This window comes from Salmo salar, chromosome 09 (assembly GCF_965601325.2).
Source record: "Salmo salar chromosome 09, fSalSal1, whole genome shotgun sequence".
Classification (NCBI taxonomy): Eukaryota; Metazoa; Chordata; class Actinopteri; order Salmoniformes; family Salmonidae; genus Salmo; species Salmo salar.
Window position 1 is genome coordinate 49,258,507 of NC_138299.1, and position 15,197 is coordinate 49,273,703.

At 39.5% G+C, this 15,197-nt stretch overlaps 1 long non-coding RNA gene across 3 annotated transcripts; it reads right to left on the bottom strand.

Moving 5' to 3' along the window:
- Window positions 1-353: 353 nt before the first annotated feature.
- LOC106611477 (uncharacterized) lies at window positions 354-9,035 on the bottom strand. 3 transcript variants are annotated; one of them, XR_014378766.1, is made up of 4 exons: window positions 3,471-9,035; window positions 2,972-3,288; window positions 2,515-2,921; window positions 354-1,359 (listed from the first exon to the last, which is right to left on the bottom strand). It is a non-coding gene; the product is annotated as an uncharacterized LOC106611477 (long non-coding RNA). The 3 variants fall into 3 exon arrangements; XR_014378767.1 differs by having other exon boundaries at window positions 2,515-2,841; window positions 2,896-3,288; XR_014378765.1 differs by having other exon boundaries at window positions 2,515-3,288.
- Window positions 9,036-15,197: the final 6,162 nt, after the last annotated feature.

The following is a 15,197-nucleotide window of genomic DNA, read 5'->3' on the forward strand; positions in this document are numbered from 1 at the left end:
TTGACAGCTCCGACGACGTGCGGATCTGATTGAATCGGGACCTTAATGCTTTTTTACACTATTGGAATGCGCTTTTTCATATCATTATTGTTGTTGGGACAGCCTGAGGTACCTAAAGCTGTGAATCTGAAGTGTTAATTTGGGATTATAATTTCTCCAAGTAGGGTCCCCTCCATTTTCTAGTGTCAATTTGGAATTGTTTGCAGAAAAAGTTTGTGAACCCGACACAGGAGTGGAGCAGGATTACTGACCGGACATGCAGGGCGCTTGCCTGACCTCCAGGGGGCCCCCCAACCCAAAGAATACAATACAAATCAGACTTTGAACACGTCATAAAAACATGGCAAAATGTGTAGAATTACAGGATTTTTTATTTTACAAAATTAAAACGTTTTTCCCAAAACAAATCTGGCGCCCATTCCGGATGTGGTGTTTTTTTGTTGATAAGACTAGAATTCATGTAAAACTCAAAGACTGTGGTATAATCAGGTAAAACATGCCCTCTGAAAGACGAAATGTTCACAGATCTGAAATTATTCGATCTAGCCTATCAGAGGGTACATTTCTAGGGTTTCCACTCTTAAGACACGTTAAAAAATTCCACGTTTCCATGAGAACTGCCAAACACTTACAGTGCAATAAAATGTGGGGGGAAAAAATGACAAAAAAATAAATGTAATGATCATTGAATTTTCAAAACGTAATCCATACTGTATGTCAAATTCCCTGATCGTATCAAATATTGTATTACATTCTCTGTATTAAACTCCCTGTACACAAGTCCCTTGGAGGTTAAGGGCTGGGGGTTGTCTCTGGACAAGGTCCTGTTATCCTTCTCCTGGAAGCACGGTCCCTCTCCCAGGACTTTTATATTATCTAGAGAGTGGACTTCAATGTACTGGCTACATCCTGAAGTCTTTATAACCATAATCTAATCAGGATTACAATTCTGCATCCACCATGATGAAAACTGAAGCCCAGAACAAAGACTGACAGTTCCAACAACAGAGACCAACATGTCAGAAGGCCTAACAGAAGAGAAATGAAGATGAGCTGGCTGTATTATTCTGTTACACAACCTGGCAGTCCCTCATAACAGATCAGTCTATTTCCTGTAACCTCACAACCAGTTAGAGAGTAGTCTGTCCACCGTGTGTGGTGAGTCTGATGAACATTTGTATTCCTGTTGTAGTAAATGTTCAGATTAGTCAGTCCATGGCATGGAGTTCAAAGACAACCAGTCTGACAGGAAATTAGTGTGGCTGAAGGTGCAACGGTGGTGTCCAACATCCTCAGAGCAAATCCACAGGTTGAAGATGGAGACAGACTTCATGTCCATCTTGTATGGAAATAGAGGATCTGTCAATAAAATGAGGAGACAAATTATACATCCACAGTGGCAATCAAGTTTCTGGAGGTAACAAAACAACAAAAAAGACACTTGTGATTAAAATAATGATTTAATTTGTCACCTGAAGGATATAAAGGAATTAATTGTTTTGGTACAAATTCACAATGAGTGAAAAAACCTTGTATGGAAATCCTGACAACAAGGCCATCTCTATGACAACAAGGCCATCTCTATGACAACAAGGCCATCTCTATGACAACAAGGCCATCTCTATGACAACAAGGTCTTCTTTATGACAAGTGAATGCTAGCCTGGATTTTCAAGTCTGCCCGAGAAGTGTTTTGATGTGTTTGAGGATTGTGATTCCTTTCAGGTACTGTTAGACACCTGGATGAAGACAGAACCATTCAGCCCAACTATATGGTATCTTAAGTTGAGACACAAATGGAAAGACAAATAACATGCTTATTGAGCATGGGAAATGTATTTATAAATACATTTGTATTATTATTACTATTAATAGTTCTGTGTCTGGCTTGGTAGTTAGCCTGAAAATCTGCTAAATCTGTGTTAAAATAAACAATATCAAAAGGAAAACTGATTTAAAATCAACCACTTCCTGTCCCACTGGAGGCCTTCTACCTCTTACCAGTCCGTCATTGTACACAATCATTTGTTCTTAATTGACCCGCCCTGGTAAAATAAAGGTTACATTTAGAGAAGGACAAAAAATAAGTGCCTCATGAAAATGTTTTACAGTAGCTGATTTTAGTAAGTATTTAGGAATTAGTTTGCAAAAAAAACGTAATAGTCCGCCGGAAGCTAAATAAAATTCAAACCCACGTTTGAAAATTCGGTTTAATTCTACGTTAAATTCCCCCCCCCCCCATCCCCCCTTGCATAAGGACCAAGACTACAGACAATCGACAGAATAAATTGAAACTTAATTTTATTTAACTTGTGGAATTCCGGCGGACTATTCAGGTTTTTTGCTAAATAATTCCCAGCAATGCTAGCGTGCACATAAAATTCTAGCGTTGCTAAAAGCAGCTAGTTAAGGAAGACAGTTGTGTAGATGCAGTTATTCTCCCTAGTCGGTCCATGTTGATAGAAGTCTACAGTGAACATGAAAAACCTCCACCCACAAAATGTCAGGAACTCACCAGTAGAGAGTCCACCTCGTCGTCACCAGCAGAGAGGCCACCTCGTCGTCACCAGCAGAGAGGCCACCTCGTCGTCACCAGCAGAGAGGCCACCTCGTCGTCACCAGCAGAGAGGCCACCTCGTCGTCACCAGCAGAGAGGCCACCTCGTCGTCACTAGTAGAGAGGCCACCTCGTCTTCACCAGCAGAGAGTCCACCTCGTCATCACTAGTAGAGAGGCCACCTCGTCTTCACCAGCAGAGAGTCCACCTCGTCTTCACCAGCAGAGAGTCCACCTCGTCATCACTAGTAGAGAGGCCACCTCGTCTTCACCAGTAGAGAGTCCACCTCGTCATCACCAGTAGAGAGTCCGACCTCGTCATCACTAGTAGAGAGGCCGACCTCGTCATCACTAGTAGAGAGTCCACCTCGTCATCACTAGTAGAGAGTCCACCTCGTCATCACTAGTAGAGTCCACCTCGTCATCACTAGTAGAGAGTCCACCTCGTCATCACTAGTAGAGAGGCCACCTCGTCTTCACTAGTAGAGAGGCCACCTCGTCATCACTAGTAGAGAGTCCACCTCGTCATCACTAGTAGAGTCCACCTCGTCATCACTAGTAGAGAGTCCACCTCGTCTTCACTAGTAGAGAGGCCACCTCGTCTTCACTAGTAGAGGCCACCTCGTCGTCACCAGCAGAGAGACTTTATTGGCGTCAACCTTTGGCGATTAGATGTTTTCATTTGTGAAGAGTTGAAACAGTAGAAAAGGGATAAGACTGCAAACACACATCACCTGTGAATACACACATGTTTAAGGTTATCAGACCAAACAATAACAGCTAGGTTACATTCATTTAAGTGTTCAAATAAACGCAATTATTAAAATTTGAACATAATTCACCGAAATTTGTACAAATATGAAATATCAATAGAAAAACTAGATTGTGAATTTCAGTCACACATTTACTTGCATACCTTTTTATCCGAGGCTCACAGGTGTCCCGAGAAACAGCTAAGAACGTTAGTGAAAGTGTCCTCTTCAAAACAAACAAAACACTTCCACTTCACAGTTGATGGTAGAATAACTTCATGTTCAAAACAGGAAGTACTGGTTTCAGTAAAGCAAGTCTTGATGTACGGTCTCTTAATCTCGCTAGAAAAAACCCCGGAAAAGTTCCAAATATATTTTCTAAAAGAAAAACATGCTCCATCATAGTAGGTTCTTTCACCAACGCAAGTCTTATTTAAAAAAATATATATATCCTTGTTTACCTTCTTATATCTAACAAAGAAGATCAGAGGTTCTTCTATTGAGGCTTGTAAAGGTAGTGGAGTTTGGCTTGTCAATTGAAACGTCGTTCAACGCTGAAAACAAATGAAGTGTAGCAATAATCATGCTGTATTCAGTCTCTTTACAGCAAGACCAGGCATCAAGTGTTAACAGGAGGCCAAGGGAATCTACACAATCCACAAATCAAAGTCTAAACCCTTAATCCAAATAAGTCAAACACATATACATATATACATACATACATTTCCCATTATTTCACTGAATACTAAAAAGACTAGGTTAATTGGTACACCATTTGCACGTTTTGCTACAGTATTCCTAATGAATACAATGGAGTTGAATCTCTGGTAGGCTTGTTGACTCTGTGAGGTATAGAATGTGAGTCTATTGACTTCAGGGAGACAGGAAATTAGTCTTCCATTAGGAACCATTCTAAGTATGGTCTTTGGGTCAATTCAGAGTAAGCTTGTTGCAACTGTTGTCATTGTAATGTGTGCATCAACCAGTTTGTGTAATTTTTTCCACCGTTAGACTACATCCTGTCCAGACTTTAGCTCCACTGCTTTAGTGTTTCTCTCTACCACACCTGCTCAACAGCCCTTCTTCTTTTTGACTACAACCCTGTTCTCTCTGCCCTGATTTCAACACAAGTCTTTTTCACTGTCCATTGTCCAGAGGCATTCCAAAGAGCGAGTTTTCTTGAACATGTCAAAGGTTACAAATGCAACACTGACAGCACTTGACGTTTTGCATATTTTCTAATACCCACAAACCCTAGGATATCTGATCTGTAATTCTGGGATTTGTTTGAATTTCTTATCAGAACCAGTCTCGACTACAAAATATTTAAAAAGTTTGGCAAGAATCAACCTAACATATTACAATGACTTTAATCTATCTGCATCAGACTCCTTTTCCTGGTCACGGTAATATTTTTCTCCATTCTATTTCCTGGCCGAGAGGAGATTAAGTTAAATCAAATACAATTTTATTTGTCACACGCGCCGAATACAACAGGTGTAGACCTTACTGCGAAATGCTTTCTGACAAGCTCTTAACTAACAATGCAGATTTTTTTTATTAATTAAGAAAATATTTGCTATTTAAAAAACATAACTAAAGCAAGATAAAAAAGTAATACAATAAAATACCATTAAGGAGACTATATACAAGGGGTACCGGTGCAGAATCAATGTGCGGGTGTACAGGTTAGTCGTGTAAATTGAGGTAATATGTACATGTAGGTAGGGGTAAACTGACTACGCATAGATTATAAACAGCGAGTAGCAACAGCATAAAAAAGGGGGGCAATGCAAATAGTCCGGGTAGCCATTTGATTAACTGTTTAACAGTCTTATCACTTGGGGGTAGAAGCTGTTAAGGAGCCTTTTGGTCCCAGACTTGGCGCTCCGGTACCGCTTGCTGTGCGGTAGCAGACAGAACAGTCTGACAATTTTTAAGACCTTCCTCTGACACCAGAGATGCTCTGTGACTCATCACAATGAGGTTCTACTGGGATGAAACAACAGAGATGCTCTCTGTCTCGTCACAATGAGGTTCTACTGGGATGAAACAACAGAGATGCTCTCTGTCTCGTCACAATGAGGTTCTACTGGGATGAAACATCAGAGATGCTCTCTGTCTCGTCACAATGAGGTTCTACTTGTCTGACTTCATAGCATTACATGTCATTGGTCTTCGTGGCTATAAAACATATCAACTTATTTATTTTTCCTCATTAAATCTCCTCTTTTCTGTTACTCCTTTCAGTCTTTGGCTCAAGTGAAGCTGTAGTGACCTTCTGGTTACATAACTTGTTACATAACGTAACTTGTTCAACTTGCCTACCTGGTTAAATAAAGGTGAAATAAAAATATTTTAAAAAACATCTGTGAAGTTGGGTTGATTTGACTTTCAAAAGAACTCCTTTCTGCAGTCGGTAGTGGTGACTTGTGGGAGGCTGAATACATTTTTTTCCCGAATATTACTGGGTGTTGATCCATGCCATGATCAAGTGCTCTTCAGATGTTCTGACGGTATCTTGGTCTTCACAGAAATAAACCACTTTGATCTCAGAGTGAAGGTCTGGTCCATTTTATCCTGGCCAAGCATTGCTGCTTCATCAGTGGAGATTGTTTCAAATCGTCTCCATGGCGATAGTGTCTAACATGATGAAGATAAACTCGTTTTTGTTCATCTTGTTCCATACATTTTTCCGGGGAAATAATCTTAAAGCACTGTTTTTTTTGCTTTGGTTTGAATCACATTTGGTATTACGAACAATTCTTTTGAGAGTTTGTCCCTTCTTGTGAGTTGAAGTCTGTGTTTTTTAACCATTCTTTTCACTTTACGATAAATCCAAAATTGAAATTGACTTCGTCTCTGATTTTGCAAACTAAGGTCAAAATTGTATTCTAGAATAGCATAGAGAATATGCCCCCATCCTTCTGCTTTTAGGGGATAGGGTTTTATTTTAGCATATTTATACACCTCAAATACTACACCGTTTGTCAGTAACTGAAATTCCAGTTTCTTTTTAGAGGGTTTGAATGCAACATCAAGGTCCAGACCTATTTCCTCACAGCGTGTGTAGCACGCGTTGACAACTTTTTTGGTGTTAGACGTCACATTTGATTGGTCCAAGTTGGTAACAACAATTTGCTTTGTTTCATCAATACAAAGTGCAAGGTCAGTCTCATCAGAGATTCTCTCCTTCTTGACACAATGAGATTCTACTGGTCTGACTTCGAAACGGACTCCCTCCGTCTCCCTGGCTACGCACGTGTCCATTTCTTTTTCCTTTTTCATTAAATCCAATCTCCTCCTTTTCGACACTTCTTTCATTTGATCATTCGGCTCAAATGATGCTGTAGTTACCTGGTTACTGGACATCTCTGTATCATTCTTGAGTTTGCACGAATTCTTCAAGAAAAAGTATTCCTTTTCTAATTCACATCTCAGTCGGTGATCATGTAATTTTAAATTTACATTGGGCTGCAAAGCTGCTCTTAACCTATTAATGATATCTTCAGCCAGGTCAGTTTTCCCACTTTTTAAATCCAGATCAAAATTATGCTCAACAACATCACAGACCATCTGCTTCCAATTTCCACACATTTGTGAGGTAAAATCAGCCAATTCAATCATTACCTCTCTGGTCAATAGACGCAAGTCAAGTTTCTCCTTTTTCCCAAATGTTGATTTCACATCAAGGTCAAGTCCTTTTTCCTTACAGATTGGGTAGAGTTCACTCAATGCTTCTTCTACTGTGGGCATCATGAAGGATTGGTCCATTGTCATGTCTGTCTGAGTGCTGACAGTCTCCGTCTTGACATGATGGATGACGCCCAGATCTGACTTATCCCTTGTGCAGATATCATTAGGTCCATTTTCAGGGTCAAGGATTGCTGTCTCAGCACATCGTGTTACATCTGTCTGAGTAGAGAGGTTCTCAGTCGTCACATGCAGAGGAGCTATCAGGTCCACAACAGGCTTCTCCTTTATGCAGATGTCAAAAGGTGTAGGATTTTCTGACACGCTGTTATTCAAATTGGACCGTGCAAACCGAGATTTTCCCCATGCGTTCATTGTCTTTGAATCAGGAAGTTCAAACACTTCTTTTAACCACTCAGGATTTCTCCTCTTGGTATACATCTTCAGCATGTCATTTAATTTTCTTTCTATCTTGTTTGAAAAGTAACCTCGTACTTCATTTTGCACACCAAGATCAAAGTTGTAATCTAGAATATCAAAGATAACATGCTTGTTAGATCTATTAATGTTTTTAACATATTCAGACACTTCGATCATTACACCAATTGTCAGTAAATGCAAATCAAGTTTCTGTCTCGCTCCAGATCTAACATGGAAATCTATTCCTATTTCCTTGCACTTAGCATATGGATCTTTCAAATATTTCCCAAATCTTTTGGGGTTAGGTTTTGAGTAACAGCCACGGCACTGCCATAGATATTTATCCTCAACCGTTTTTTGGCATTGCAATCTTCGTCTTAAATTGGTATTGTAGTCTTCTTCTTCATCTGAGGGAAAGTTCAATGGCTCACAATATTCTGGAATAATATTAGATACAGATAAATTATAGCCACTTTCTATAGCAGGTGAGGTCAGCACAGAAGTAATGGCAGTACTATGGCCTTGGATATTAACATTGTCTACAGGCAATTCATTATTGGTCCGGGTCTGTTTTCGGCTAAAACCCTGTGACTTTGGGTTGATTTGAGCTTCAAAAGAATCACTGAGGGTTGATACATGTCCTGACTCCTCTTTGATCGAATGCCTTTCAGATGTGCTGATGGTATCTTGGTCTTTGCAGAAATAAACAATTTTGACACCCCTGTTCTCCCCATCACTTGCTCCGGTCATTTCAGGAAAAATACGTAAAATCTGCCCTCGACTTGTTGTTTGGGGACTTACGGTAGGTACACATGTACGCTCTTTCAGTAAACCCACATGGGAACCTGTTTCTGTGTTTTTTGACAATAGAGAACTTGGGTAATCTATCCAGGCATTAATCGAATCAGACCAAATTATTGTTTGGGATAGCTCCCGCTCATTTTCCTCTTGCTTAACGTCCATTTTGCATCAATTAAAACATGGACCATAAAACTGATGTGAGCAAGCTAACTTGATAACTAGCTATTATCATTTGCCCAATATAAGTTAGCTAAGTGGCTGCAAACGCCTAGATCGTATTTGGAGATCCAGCGAACATTTGCTATCTACCTAGTCACATGTTCTTTCGCTAGCTAACAAGCTAGGTTAGGCTACTACGGTTTGCAGCTGCGCTAACTAGTTAGTTGTACTAACCTGAAAGGCTAGTTAACGCTGTACCTTTACTGGTGGTGAACTACTGCAAATCCCTTGGCCTCCATTACGTTTGAATGAAATTCAAGACAAAAAAAAGACTTCCCATATCTTTTGAAAAATATGTCTGAAAACATCCGTCAGCTAGCTAGTAAAAAGCGGTATGCGCCAGAATGTAACATTTACGCACAGAGTTTCCGGGCCTTTGGTTTGAGAAGTTAACAATTATTTCTTAGTTTGTTCCTTTCCTCGAAACCTGAAGGCACAAACAAAATTCGAGCCAATGTCTTAAAGTAGTTGAATTTGGTATCGCTCCAAGATTCGTGAGAATTACAAACTAACACGTTTTGATTTTCGACAACAAAGAAAAACGGCTTTATAATCGAAGGCGTGCCGTTGATTTTTGGCGGCCTGCACATGCGCAGTTCGACGCGAGACGTTGGTTCGACGCGATGACGTGATTCTACGCATTAGCTAGCCGACGTTGCCATGACGTCGCCTACGAGTATGATCCGGAATTTCTATTGGAGAAAGAAGCAGCTTTAGTGTTCATAATGTCGAGTCGCGTCAATTCAAATCTGGTATTAGAACAAATTATTTGGCAAAGAGTAACTCAAGTTTTCTTTGTTCTTTAATTAATTATTCACTCTTTCCCGAGCGTGTTAGTATCTTTGTCAATTGTCATGATGCATTCTATGTCGGGTCATTGGGCTCCTAAACCAGGTATGTAGACGTATTAATGCACTGAAAGATCTCTCACAGCTGCTAACTGGGATGGTCAGCGAGGCCTGTATGATTCCCTTCAGTGATGGGAACATCTGAGGGACTAACAATTTATACACAGAGGGCATGTCAGGAAGTGTCATCTTTTGTTTTTTTGAGAGGTAATGTTTAGCAAGGACTACTTCCTCTGGCTTGTGTGGGCCTCATGTTTGGAGGATTCATTGCTAGGCTACACTGCATTACACACTGCAATGAATCCTCCAAACATGAGGCCGGGAAGAAGCCCGAAAGCCCGGGTCTGGTGACGTCAATGATGCGGCCCTAGGACAAGTGAACTGGAACAAAATCTTGTTGTTGTCTGGCAAGTATTGTATATCTAATAAGGTGAAAGAAGAATCATACAAACTCATTCATAGAATCTATCCTCTAAAGACCTTTATTGTACACAGATTCAAAATAGCTAACAAATGTGTATTTTGTGGTTGTGACCCAGAGACTGAAGCATTTCGCTACACACGCAATAGCATTTGCTAAATATGTGTATGTGACCAATAAAATGTGATTTGATTAGATTTTTTGGGGACTGTTCTTATGTCAGAAGATTTTGGAGTGAGTTAGATTTTATTTTTAAATAAACTATTATTAATGTTAATTTGAAAGACTGATATTATGTTTAATTTTGATCCAAATTATATGGACCCTGATTTAACTTTCATTGTTAATTTGTTTATTTTTCATGGAAGATTCTTTATCCATAAAATGAAGTGGGCGGAGAACAATCCCCTCTTCACATTGTTTAAGATAGAATTGAAATATTATTTTGAGTAAAAACACAAAAGCATTTACATACCCTAAAACCTTTTGACAAATTGAAAATGTATCTGGATATGTAATACCCCCCTGTCTGTTAGGTTTATGTACTCTTGTTTGTATATTTATGATTTTGTATTTGCTCTATTGTTCATAATAAAACAAATACATAACAAAATAATATTTGCATTTTGCTACGGATAGCAAATATCGTCATTCTCTCGCCATGCAATTTGGTTGTGGCTAGATAGATAGAGAACAGCTAGGGGTAGGCAACTATACCGAACAAAAATATAAATGCAACAATTTCAAAGATTTTGCTGTGTTAACAGTTCATATAAGATAATCAGTCAATTGAAATAAATTCATTATCTATGGATTTCACATGACTGGGCAGGACACAGCCATGGGTGGGTATAGGCCCACCCACTTGGGAGCCAGGCCCAGCCAATCAGAATGAGTTTTTCTCCACAAAAGGGGCTTTATAGCAGACGGAAATACTAATTTTATTGTCCCCCCGCACTTCCAAATTCTCTAAAACGACATTGGAGATGGATTATGGTCGAGAAATTAATATTAAAATCTCTGGCAACAGCTCAGGTGGACATTCCTCTAGTCAGCATGCCATTGCACGCTCCCTCAAACTTGAGACATTTGTGGCATTGTGTTGTGTGACAAAACTGCACATTTTAAAATGGCCTTTTATTGTCTCCAGCACAAGGTGCACCTGGGTAATGATCATGCTGTTTAATCAGCTTCTTGATATGCCACACCTGTCAGATGGATGGATTATCTTGACAAAGGATAAAATTCTCACTAACAAGGATGTAAACAAATTTGTGCACAACATTTGAGAGCAGTTGTCTCGCCTGCTCCCGCTTCCCCTCTCTGGAGCTCGATTGGCTGACCTTCCTTACGCACACCTGTCACCATCATTACGCGCATCTGCGCTCATTGGAATCACCTGGACTCCTTCATGTTTAATTGCCTTCCCTATATCTGTCTGTTTCCTCTGTTTCATCCCCGTGTCAGCATTATTGTCTTCCCCTGTCCAGACGCTGTCTGTATTCTGTTCGTGTCCGTGTTGCATTAAACGTTCACGCCCTGTATTTGCGTCTCGTCTCCAGCGTCTGTCCTTACAGAAATAAGCTTTTGGTGCGTATGGAACATTTCTGGGATTTTTTATTTCAACTCACGAAACATGGGACCAACACTTTACATGTTGCGTTCATATTTTTGTTACAGTATAGATCAGAGAGGAAGAGGAAGAGAGGCTCACCTTCCAGCAGGTGCAGTTTTTTTGTTGTCGTTTAGCCCAAGCAAGGAGTTTTTGTATGTAAGTCAATGTGAGTGTTGAATCTGGTCAAAAACAACCTTCATCGAATATTCAAAAAAGAATTACAATAATGAGATGTATCCACCAATCCAGAGAACGGATAGGCGGGAGCTAGACAGCACGCAGTGCGGCTTTGTGGACAATGACTCCCATTGTTAGGGCGGAGAGAAATATACAGTGTTCTGGAATATAGTGTAATTGCAGACTGCAATTCGGGGAGTTTCTTGATGTGGTTGTTCCTTGACATCAGGAAACTCCTATTGGTCAGTTCACGTGTTACGGTGGTTTCTCCGACACAGATGATTTGTTTACATAGCAGGTTATGATAATTAATGTGTCAGGTTATGTGAGTTAGTGTTGCAGGTTAGGAGAATGAGGTTAAGTTTATGAAAACCTAAGGCTTAGCTACAATGCTACAGTTGTCAACAACTGTTGTCCCTGATGCAAAAGAAAAGGCCACGGACCAATGGCAAGCATCAATGGGTATACCTTGATATCAAGAAATGCTGATATCAGAAAACGCCCCTAATTGCGGTCTACACCCTTCTCGATTTTTGTAACATAATTATAATAATTTGTGCACTGCAAATTGACCACAACTAAGTCCAAAAAGAGACTGTATAAAAAAACATTAATTTTATACTAGGGATGTGACAAATGGACAATATAAAATAAAAAACATTTAAACTGCCATTTTAAACTGCCAAAATGCAGCTGTACTTCTGCCAGCAATGGTTTGGGTCTCACTGCCATAGCCACAGCTATTAACAGCTAATCAAATGGATACCCAGACTATTTGCATTGCCCCCCCCCCCTCCCCCTCTTTTACGCTGCTGCTACTCTCTGTTTATTATCTAATCATAGTCACTTTAACTCTACCTACATGTATATTTTACCTCAAGTAACCTGTGCCCCCACACATTGACTCTGTACCAGTACCACCTGTATATAGCCTCGCTACTGTTATTTTACTGCTGCTCTTGAATTATTTTTTTATTTAACCCTTTTTTTTTTTAACTGCATTGTTGGTTAAGGGCTTGTAAGTAAGCATTTCACTGTAAGGTTGTTGTATCTGTTGTATTTGGCGCATGTGACAAATAAAATTTGATTTGACAGCCGAAGAACCCTTTTGGGGTTGTACCTTTTTTTTATCTACAAAATTGTGCAACTGCTTGAAACTGTTGTAATATGGAGTTCCTTGTTATTCAGAAAACAGAATTATTGATTTATAGATAACATTGACTCAATCAGTAAATTGTTACATAATTAATTGGACTTGCAATTGTTCCACCATGTCCTCTATCTTCTCCAGCAGTCCTGTGACCCGGGGACTCATTTTGAAACGTTGCATACGTACAAAATATACCCCAAAACATGTTTGCGCCAGTTTTCAAGCCAAAATTGTCATTTTTATAAACACACTGAACTTGACGTGTGTGCTTAGTTTCCCGCTAACTTTAGACCGTGTGTATGTATAGTTTCTAATAGCATCGCAAGCAGCCAATAGACTGGCGCAGTGGTCTAAGACACTGCATCTAAGTATAAGATGTGTCACTGCAGTACGTGGTTGGAATCCAGGCTGCATCACATCCGGCTGTGATTGGGAGTCGCTTCGGGCGGCGCACAATTGGCCCAGCGTCGTCTGGGTTTGGCTGGGGTAGGCAGTCATTGTAAATAAGAATTTGTTCTTAACTGACTTGCCTGGTTTAATAAAGGTTAAACATTATTATTATTATTTTTAAATAGCCTACTGTTTTGTGTAAATGGGAGATATGATGATATTTATAACAAAAAAACAGGTAAATATAATAAGATGCAAACATTTTCCATTAGTGAGAAGAGCGAAGATCTTTTTGTTTGTTGTATCTTTGCACTCTAAAAATAGTTGGAAACCTATTTCTTATTTCAATACCATGATTATTGCTGAATAAATTCCTCACTTTTTCTGACTGATCGTTTCATACTGGCAAAGTAGCCTATAGGCATTAAACGTCTCTCATTTAATTGGACACACGTTACTGTAGTAAACATCCTAGATAAACTAGAGATAAACCACAGGTCCCGGAGTGGTGTGGCAACAAAACACTTCTGGGACTTGTAGTTTTTCCTGATCTGGTCACCTAACTAGGTAAAACGCCGGACCTTATACGGTATGACGTGATTAATCTGTTGTAAAAAGATTTAAAATGGGCTATGATGGGACCAGAGTTTTTCTAGTCCTATCATATGGTTTTAATAAAACTCCTGTAAAAACTCCTGGTCTTGGGGAGGATGAAAACCCTGTCAAACTGCAGCTAAGGACTAGGGGGGTTTCCTATAAACAGACACAGAGAAAGCAACATATGATTGGACAATAAAAAGCTGATCTTGCTGTATGCAGGTTTGAATCATGTAGTCCTGCCCTATTCAACTGTAGGCCTAAATAAAAAAATTAACTCAGTCTGTTAGCTATTGTGTTTATTGATTTCATTCCAGTTAATCATTTTGGATTGAAAAAGTCTAGGTTAGCCCAAGTTTGAATATAAAACCAGTTTTTATCCCACTGACATTTTCTCACAAACAAATAGCCCACACAATGCTACAGCTTAGTTTATCCTGGCCAGCAACCTGGTCTCAGCGCATTTTGTATTATTCTGTATGTAAAACCTAAGACCCCACATTTAGTATGATATGTAAACATTTCGTAGACACTAACCACAACCCTTATTTTAAGTGTTTCTAAAATCTCCTAAGGGGAAAAAAATGAATGGTGGGAAAATGATTGTAACCATTTCCTTGTTTGACCGCTAGGTTTTATGGGTATTATGACTGCTACTGTGGTACTTTATGAGACCAGGCTTCATGATCTGGTCTTGTTCAGTGTATCTCCGAATTGACGATTACTCTTGTGCTGCCAGCATGAGGGCAAGATTAAAATAAACCAAACCCAAGGAAAATGGTTATGGTACCTTTCATTCCATGTAAATGTATTCCCTATCATCTCACAAATCTCAGTTTTGAACAAGACTGACTTTATGACCCAAAATTATCATATTTACACATTCTAGTCCATGTTGACACTAGAATAAATGTTTCTGATTTATCGATGCCACGTAGGTCGTTTTTTAAAAAAAACGAAAACTTGCTTTTTAGTAACAGTGCTCTTTAAACATGTGCGGAGTTTTGTATGAAGGGGCAATGAAAGAGTGTCAGGATCAAATTAATTACTATTTTGATACATGAGGCTTATTTGATCACATAGAAGTTTTGTAATGCTTAGGTTGGTAAGACTGTACTGATATACAATAAGTGTGATGCACGTGATATCCTGGCAACTGAGAAAAAAACACTTTATGTCGGAGTTGTCCCTGTTGAAATTCAATATTCAGGCAAGTATCTCACTCTCCATTGAATACAGATGTGGTGGTTTGTTTACATAACAGGTTAGGTTAATTCACATGGCAGGTTAGGAGAATTAACGTGGCAGGTTAGGAGAATTAACGTAGCCATTTAGGAGAACTGATGCAGTAGGTTAGGTGAATTAATGTGGCAGGTTAGGACACCTAATGCAGTAGGTCAGGTGAATTAATGTGGCAGGTTGGGTGAATTAATGTGGCAGGTTAGGAGAACTAATGCAGCAGGTTAGGTGAATTAATGTGGCAGGTTAGGAGAACTAATGCAGCAGGTTAGGTGAATTAATGTGGCAGGTTAGGAGAACTAATGCAGCAGGTTAGGTGAA